Consider the following 8,796-nt stretch of genomic DNA (forward strand, 5'->3'; position numbering starts at 1 on the left):
ATGGCATAACCTTTTGAAATGTCTAGGTTAAGGTTTGTACGACAAGAAATTCTTTAAGTGTAGAGGATCTCTGAAATTATTCAGAAGTTTTTAAAGCATATTTGATAATAATTGCTTAAAGATAAATGTGTAGTTTTATTTAAGTTGGATTCTGGCAAGGAATGCTCTATTCCAAAGTTTAGTATTCACTTAGATAAATGTAGTGAAATTAGTAAAAATGTAGGGCATTATAAGCTGGCACATTTTCCATCATAAAAAGTAACCAAACATATATATTGAATAAAGGAAATTTAGTATGGTAATCTTTTTATTACTTATTAGCCTATTCAATGTAATGCATTTTTATTTTTAATTTAACTTAATAAAGAAATCTAGTGTGATTCCTAGGACTCTACTTACAATGATGTAAATTTTCTGCTTTAATGCCTTCTTAACCAGTTGGATATTTTAAGGTTCTATTTCTCTTGTTACTAGCACCAATTAAGAGTTGTGAATACAATTTATACATCCTTATTAGCCTTCATATATAATCCACAGCCTGCCCGTCCCACAATTCTCAACCCCAGGATTTCTCTGGCTCACCTGCCTGCCATGGCCAACAAGGAATCAGCCTTTGACAACACAGTAGAAGAACATGTGATCAAGGAGGAGTACAAAATATGGAAAAATAACATCTCTTTTCCTTATGATTTGGTGATGACGCAGGCTCTGGAGTGGCTCAGCCTAACTGCACAGTGGCTTCCAGATGTAACTAGACCAGAAGGGAAAGATTTCAGCATTCATCGACTTGTCCTGGGTACACACACATCAGTTGAACAAAACCACCTTGTGCAGCTTCCTAATGATGATGCTCAGCTTGACGCATCACACTACGACAGCGAGAAAGGAGAACGTGGAGGTTGAGATTCGGTTAGTGGAAAAATTGAAATAGAAATCAACACCAAGCTGAAGAAGTAAACAGGGCCTGATCTATTCCCCAATACCCTTGTATCATCACAACAAAGACCATCCAGTGATGTTCTTGTCTCTGACTACACAAAACATCCTTGGAAACCAGACCTTCTGAAGATTGCATCCCAGACTTCATCTCTGTGATCAGAAGGAAGGCTGTGGGCTTTTAAGGAACCCAAATCTCAGTGAGCACTTATTGCTTCAGATGACCACACTATCTGCCTATGGGACAGTGCTGTTTCAAAGGAAGAAAAAGTGTTGGATATAAAGACCATCTTTACAGGGCATACAGCAGTATTTGGAGATAGAGATGCTTCCAGTCATCTTTATCATAGTAATATTCCATTTAGATCTTTACCATGGTAAAGATGCTTCCAGGCATCTGTTCCATGAGTCTCTGTTTGGAAGTATTGTTTGAACGAGTATCCCTCTATAATAGATGCCACTAGTCATGCTGTTAGCCCAAACACTGGGTGTTTTCTAAATATTAATGAGTGGACTTGATTCAGAAAACCCACAGTCTTACATTGAAATTTTCTTCAAGAATTTTCTAGTAAAAAAAAAAAAAAAAACCCAGGTCTAAAGGAGCTATAGAAAGGGAAATATTATTTCCGATTATTTTTCTTCTTATGCTATATCCCCAAGTTTTTCAGGCTCAAGTTGAAAAGAGTGAGTCAATAACTTGTATTTGTTTTTAAAATTGAATTAATCCTTGATAAGAGTGACCATTATTTTAGAAGTTAGTCCTTGACCACTAGTTTGATGCTATCTCCATTTGGGGTGACCTGTTTCACCAGCCGGCCTGTTACTCTTCATGACTGACTGTGAAAATGCTTAAAATGGAATAAATTGCTTTTTCAATTGATAAAACAAAAACCATATATATGTGTATATATTTATTTATTTATGTGAGAGAGAGAGAGAGTGTGTGTGTGTGTGTGTGGTGTGTGTATAACTTATTGAATGTATGTCTGGAAGTTAATGCTGCAGAGGGCCTTCTGTAGTCAAGAAAGTTTCTGAATCATTGTGTATACACTTTGAGAATGTCTGAGAAACATCATCAAAGAAGAACTTTGATGCTTCTGACTTTATGCTGTTTCCAAAAGGTTTTTTAAAGTCGCATAGCATTGCAATATAATTTAGTGTATTTCTTCCAAAGTTATGACTTCTGAATATTTCAAATTAAATTAGGATGCAAAAAGGGTTTTTTAAGTCATCTGGCTTATGGTGAGCAAGAAGGAGCCTATTACAGCTCTCCACTTGACACAGCAAATCTTCTGGATCATCAAGCATCCCGCATGAAATACTACAATTATATTAAAATATAATGATTCTCAGCTTCATAAATAAGCTTAGAAAACAAATCCCCAAATCCACAGATACCACAAACACTTTAGAGCCTGACTCTCTTTATCCTGTGCAAATGCTATTTCCAAGATGTCTTTGGAAATACCTTATTAACTGATGAAAAATTATCTTTTTATCTCAGAATCCATGGATACAATAATACCACAAAACTTTAGAACCTGAATTTCTTTATCCTGTGCAATTTTTATTTCTAAGAGGCCTTTGAAAAGAATACCTTATTATTAACTGATGATAGATTGTCTTTTCAAATAAGCAAAATGGAAGACTGTGAGGTATTAATAGAAGTATTTAACTCACCTGAGAAATCTAAGTATTCCTCTTTTCGCAGTTAAAGTTTCATACTATTATTTGAACTAAAAGTTCAAGTATTTCACTTTTCTTGTGAATGCGTAGTTTCTTGTTTTACACTAGAGCAAAAATTTTAATATTCTATTGTAAATAGTGATTTCTGTTCAGGGAGTATGTGTCTGAGATACAGGATAGAGGACAGGAGGGACCAGGAGGAATCATTTAACTACTCTTCTATTCATTCAAAATATTAATAGAATTCTTCTGTGTTCTTGTCACTCTGATTACTACAGTGGTTTTAGGAAGGTATGAAAAAGAGAGTTGGATATACCTAAATGAGTTTCTTAGTATCACTCACATAGAGCTGGGTACCATCATTAAAAAGCAAATTCTGAATTTTTAATAATTTCATTCTTTACTATGATCTTCATTATGTAGCAGAGTATGAGTTTACACAGCTCATTACATATTAAATGTTTCTAAAAATCAGTTTTTAATCATTTTCTTTTCCCAGTATTTCCAATATAGCAACTATTAAAATTGCTATCTCTCTTCCACTAGTATGGCTCATGCAAGTTCTATGCAGCAAACATGAGCTCCAGTGGCCTCCCATGTATATGTCTGGCCTCTGCTCCTTTACTGGTAGTAGAAAAACCAACCGCACAATTCTATGTGCTCTGAAGTGAAAAAGAAACCACAGTACTATAATGTACTGCTCCCTCTCTGGCTTCCATCTCCCCACTAGCAAGATGGAAGCCAGGGTCCCGGGATTCCATGTGCTTTCAGTAAAACTGCTATTACCGGACTCCATTCCTACAGCAGCAATGGTAAACAGGGGTATGAGAAGCCTACGTTTACCTGGCAGCCTCCTTCCTTCCCTTCCACCCACAACCACTACTACATCCTCATATCCACCACTCACCTTGTGTTCATGGGAATCTTCCTCATTATGCTCATTAGCCTAATCAGTGACTCCTAAGGAACCTGGTCCAAACAGTTCTGACTCCCAACTCCACCTCTCCCAAACTTCTCTTTTCTGTCATTCTTCCTTCTGCAACTGCAATCCTTCATCACCCAGAATCACCTCCATTCTCAACTGCTTTGATATTATCTTAACCCTCACGCTTACTTTCAGCCAAGAACTGGCTCTGTCTTATGAATCCCTGGGAAACTATCAAGTTAAATTATCTTGAAAGAAGAGTCATACCTGTACCTCATTACTATATCAAAATCATTCTCACTGCCTCCCCCTCAAAACTTAAAATTCTTTTTTCTTACTATTATAGTTTAAGTTTTCCAGTACATGTGCAGAACGTGCAGTTTTGTTACACAGGTATACAAGTGCCATGGTGGTTTGCTGCACCCATCAACCTGTCACCTACATTAGGTATTTCTCCTAATATAATCCCTCCCTAGCTCCCCACCCCCCAACAGACCTCAGTGTGTGATGTTCCCCTCCCTATGTCCATGTGTTCTCATTGTTCAACTCCCACTTATGAGTGAGAAAATGTGGTGTTTGGTTTTCTATTCTTGTGATAGTTTGCTGAGAATGATGGTTTCCAGCTTCATCCATGTTCCTGCAAAGGACATTAACTCATCCTTTTTTATGGCTGCATAGTATTCCATGGTATATATGTGCCACATTTTCTTTATCCAGTCTATTATTGATGACATTTGGGTTGGTTCCAAGTCTTTGCTATTGTGAATAGTGCCACAATAAACATACATGTGCAGGTGTCTTTATAGTAGAAAGATTTATAATCCTTTGAGTATATACCCAGTAATGGGATGGCTGGGTCAAATGGTATTTCTAGTTCTAGATCCTTGAGGAATCACCACACTGTCTTCTACAAATGTTGAACTAATTTACACTCCCATCAACAGTGTAAAAGTGTTCCTATTTCTCCACATCCTCTCCAGCATCTGTTGTTTCCTGACTTCTTAATGATCGCCATTCTAACTGGTGTGAGATGGTATCTCATTGTGGTTTTGATTTGCATTTCTCTAATGACCAGTGATGATGAGCATTTTTTCATATGTCTGTTGGCTGCATAAATGTCTTCTTTTGAGAAGTGTCTTTCATATACTTTGCCCATTTTTTGATAGAGTTGTTTTTTTCTTATAAATTTAAGTTCTTTGTGGATTCTGGATATTAACCCTTTGTCAGATAGATTGCAAAAATTTTCTCCCATTCTGTAGGTTGCCTGTACACTCTGATGATAGATTCTTTTGCTGTGCAGAAGCTCTTTAGTTTAATGAGATCCCATTTGTCAATTTTTGCTTTTGTTGCTATTGCTTTTGGTGTTTTAGACATGAAGTATTGGCCCATGCCTACGTCCTGAAAGGTATTTCCCAAGTTTTCTTCTAGGATTTTTATGGTCCTAGGTCTTATGTTTAAGTCTTTGATCCATCTTGAGTTGATTTTTGTATAAGGTGTAAGGAAGGGGTTCAGTTTCAGTTTTCTGCATATGGCTAGCCAGTTTTCCCAACAACATTTATTAAATAGGGAATCTTTTCCCCATTGCTTATGACAGGTTTGTCAAAGATCAGATGATTGTAGAAGTGTAAAGTCATTTCTGAGGCCTCTGTTCTAATCCATTGTTCTATATATCTGTTTTGGTTACTGTAGCCTTGTAGTATAGTTTGAAGTCAGGTAGCATGATGCCTCCAGCTTTGTTCTTCTTGCCTAGGATTGTCTTGGCTATGCGAGCTCTTTTTGGTTACATATGTAGTTTAAAGTAGTTTTTTCCAGTTCTGTGAAGAAAGTCAGTGGTAGTTTAATGGGGTAGCACTGAATCTATAAATTACTTTGGGCAGTATGGTCATTTTCACAATATTGATTTTTCCTATCCATGAGCATGGAATGTTTTTCGATTTATTTGTGTCCTATTTCCTTGAGCAATAGTTTGTAGTTCTCCTTGAAAAGGTCCTTTATATCCTTTGTAAGTTCTATTCCTAGGTATATTATTCTCTTAGTAGCAATTGTGAATGAGAGTTCACTCATGATTTGGCTCTCTGTTTGTCTGTTATTGGTGTATAGGAATGCTTGTGATTTTTGCACATTGATTTTGTATCCTGAGACTTTGCTGAAATTACTTATCAGCTTAAGGAGATTTTGGGCTGAGACAATGGGGTTTTGTAATATACAATCACGTCATCTGCAAACAGAGACAATGTGACTTCCTCTCCTCCTATTCCTTTATTTCTTTCTCTTGCCTTATTGCCCTGCTCAGAACTTCCAATATTATGCTGAATAGGAGTGGTGAGAGAGGGCATCCTTATCTTCTGTCAGTTTTCAAAGAGAATGGTTCCAGTTTTTGACCATTTAGTATGATATTGGCTGTGGGTTTGTCATAAATAGCTCTTATTCCTTTGAGATACGTTCCATTGATGCCCAGTTTATTGAGAGTTTTTATCATGAAAGGGTGTTGAATTTTGTTGAAGGCCTTATCTGCATCTAGTGAGATACTCATGTGGTTTTTGTGATTGGTTCCGTTTATGTGATAGATCACGTTTATTGATTTGTGTATGTTGAATCAGCCTTGCATCCCAGGGATGAAGCCAACTTGATGGTGGTGGATAAGCTTTTTGATGTGCTGCTGGATTCAGTTTGCCAATATTGAGGATTTTTGTATCGATGTTCATCAAGGATATTGGCCTGAAATTTTAATTTTGTTGTCTTTTCCCAGTTTTGGCATCAGGACGATGCTGGCCTCATAAAATGAGTTAGGGAGGATTCCCTCTTTTTCTATTATTTGGAATAGTTTCAGAAGGAATGGTACCAGCTCCTCTTTGTACCTCTGGTAGAATTCAGCTGTGAATCCATCTGCTCCTGGACTTTTTTTGGTTATTAGGCTATTAATTACAGTCTCAATTTCAGAACTTGTTATTGATTTATTTAGGGATTTGACTTCCTGATTTAGACTTGGGAGTGTGTATATGTCCAAGAATTTATCCATTGCTTCTAGATTTTCTAGTTTATTTGCATAGAGGTGTTTATAATATTCCCTGATTGTAGTTTGTATTTCTGTGGGATTAGTGGTGATAACCCCATATCATTTGTTATTGAGTCTATTTGATTCTTCTCTCATTTGTTCTATATTATTCTGGCTAACGGTCTATGTGGTTTGCTGATCTTTTCAAAAAACCAGCTCCTGGATTCATTGATTTTTTTTTTTGAAGGGTTTTTCGTGTCTCTATCTCCTTCAGTTCAGCTCTGATCTTAGTTATTTATTGTCTGCTGCTAGCTTTTGAAGTTGTTTGTTGTTGCTTCTCTAGTTCTTTTAATTTTGATGGTAGGATGTCAATTTTAGATCTTTCCAGCTTTCTTTTGTGACCATTTAGTGCTACAAATTTCCCTCTACACTCTCCTTTAAATGTGTCCCAGAGATTCTGGTACGTTGTGTCTTCATTCTCACTGGTTTCAAATAACATCTTTACTTCTGCCTCCATTTCGTTATTTACCCAGTAGTCACTCTGGAACAGGTTGTTCACTTTCCATGTATTTGTGTGGTTTTGAGTGAGTTTCTTAATCCTGAGTTCTAGTTTGATTGCACTGTGGTCTGAGAGACTGTTTGTTATGATTTTTGTTCTTTTGCATTTGCTAAGGAGAGTTTAACTTCCATTTATGTGGTCAATTTTATAATAAGTGCAATGAGGTGCTGAGAAAAACATATATTCTGTTGATTTAGGGTGGATAATTCTGTAGATGTCTACTAGGTTCTCTTGGTCCAGAGCTGAGTTCAAGTCCTGAATATCCTCGTTAATTTTCTGTCTTGTTCACCTAATATTGACAGTGGGGTGTTAAAGTATCCCATTATTATTGTGTGGGAGTCTAAGTCTCTTTGTAGGTTTCTAAGAACTTGCTTTATGAATCTGCGTGCTCCTATATTGGGTGGATATATATTTAGGATAGTTAGCTCTTCTTGCTGCATTGATCCCTTTAGCATTATGTAATGCCCTTTTTAATCTCTTTTGATCCTTGTTGGTTTAAAGTCTGTTTTATCATAGATTAGGATTGCAACTCCTGCTTTTTTTTTTTTTTTTTTTTTTTTTTTTGCCTTCGATTTGCTTGGTAAATATTCCTCCATTCCTTTATTTTAAGCCTATGTGTGTTTTGCTCATGAGGATGGTTCTCATGAATACAGCACACTGATGGGTCTTGACTCTATCCGATTTTCCAGTCTGTGTCTTTTAATTGGGCCATTTAGCCCATTTACATTTAAGGTTAATATTGTTATGTGTGAATTTGATTGTGTCATTATGATCCTAGCTGTTTTGCCCTTTAGTTGACACAGTATGTTGATAGTGTCGATGTACTTTACATTTTGGTATGTTTTTGCAGAGGCTGGTACCAGTTGTTCCTTTTCATGTTTTGCGTTTCTTTCAGTATCTGAACAGATCAGTATCTGTTCCTTCAGGAGCTCTTGTAAGGCAGGCCTGGTGGTGACAAAATCTCTCAGCATTAGCTTGTCAGTAAAGGATCTTATTTTTCCTTCTTTATTTTTCCTTATGAAACTGGATACAAAATTCTGGGTTGAAAATTCCTTTCTTTAAGACTGTTGACTATTGGCCCCCACTCTCTTCTGGCTTGTAGGATTTCTGTTGAGAGATCCTCTGTTAGTCTGATGGGCTTCCCTTTGTGGCTGACCCAACCTTTCTCTCTGGCTACCCTTAACATTTTTTCCTTCATTTCAACCTTGATGAATCTGATGATTATGTGTCTTCTGGTTGTTCTTCTTGAGGAGTAACTCTGTGGTGTTCTCTGTATTTCCTGAATTTGAATTTGGCCTGTCTTGCTAGGTTGGGGAAGTTCTCCTGGACAATATCCTGAAGAGCATTTTCCAATTCGGTTCCATTCTCCTTGTTACTTTCAGGTACGCTAATCAAACATAGATTTAGTCTTTTCACGTAGTCCCATATTTCTTGGAAGCTTTGCTCGTTCCTTTTTATTCTTCTTTCTCTAATCTTGTCTTCCCTCTTTATTCCATTAAGTTGATCTGCAATCACTGATATCCTTTTCTCCACTTGATCGATTCATCTATTGAAACTTGTGTATGCTTCATGAAGTTCTTGTGCTGTGGTTTTCAGCGCCATCGGGCCATTTATGTTCTTCTGTACACTGGTTATTCTAGTTAGCAACTCGTTTAACCTTTTTTCAAGGTTCTTAGCTTTCTTCCATTGGGTTAG

The 8,796-nt window shown here is 36.8% G+C and overlaps 1 pseudogene; it reads left to right on the forward strand.

The window, feature by feature from the left end:
• The first annotated feature begins 591 nt into the window (after positions 1-591).
• Positions 592-1,369, forward strand: LOC119625711 (histone-binding protein RBBP4 pseudogene; annotated as a pseudogene).
• The last annotated feature ends 7,427 nt before the right edge of the window (positions 1,370-8,796 follow it).

The sequence above is a fragment of the Chlorocebus sabaeus genome, chromosome 22 (assembly GCF_047675955.1).
Source record: "Chlorocebus sabaeus isolate Y175 chromosome 22, mChlSab1.0.hap1, whole genome shotgun sequence".
NCBI classification, from domain to species: Eukaryota; Metazoa; Chordata; class Mammalia; order Primates; family Cercopithecidae; genus Chlorocebus; species Chlorocebus sabaeus.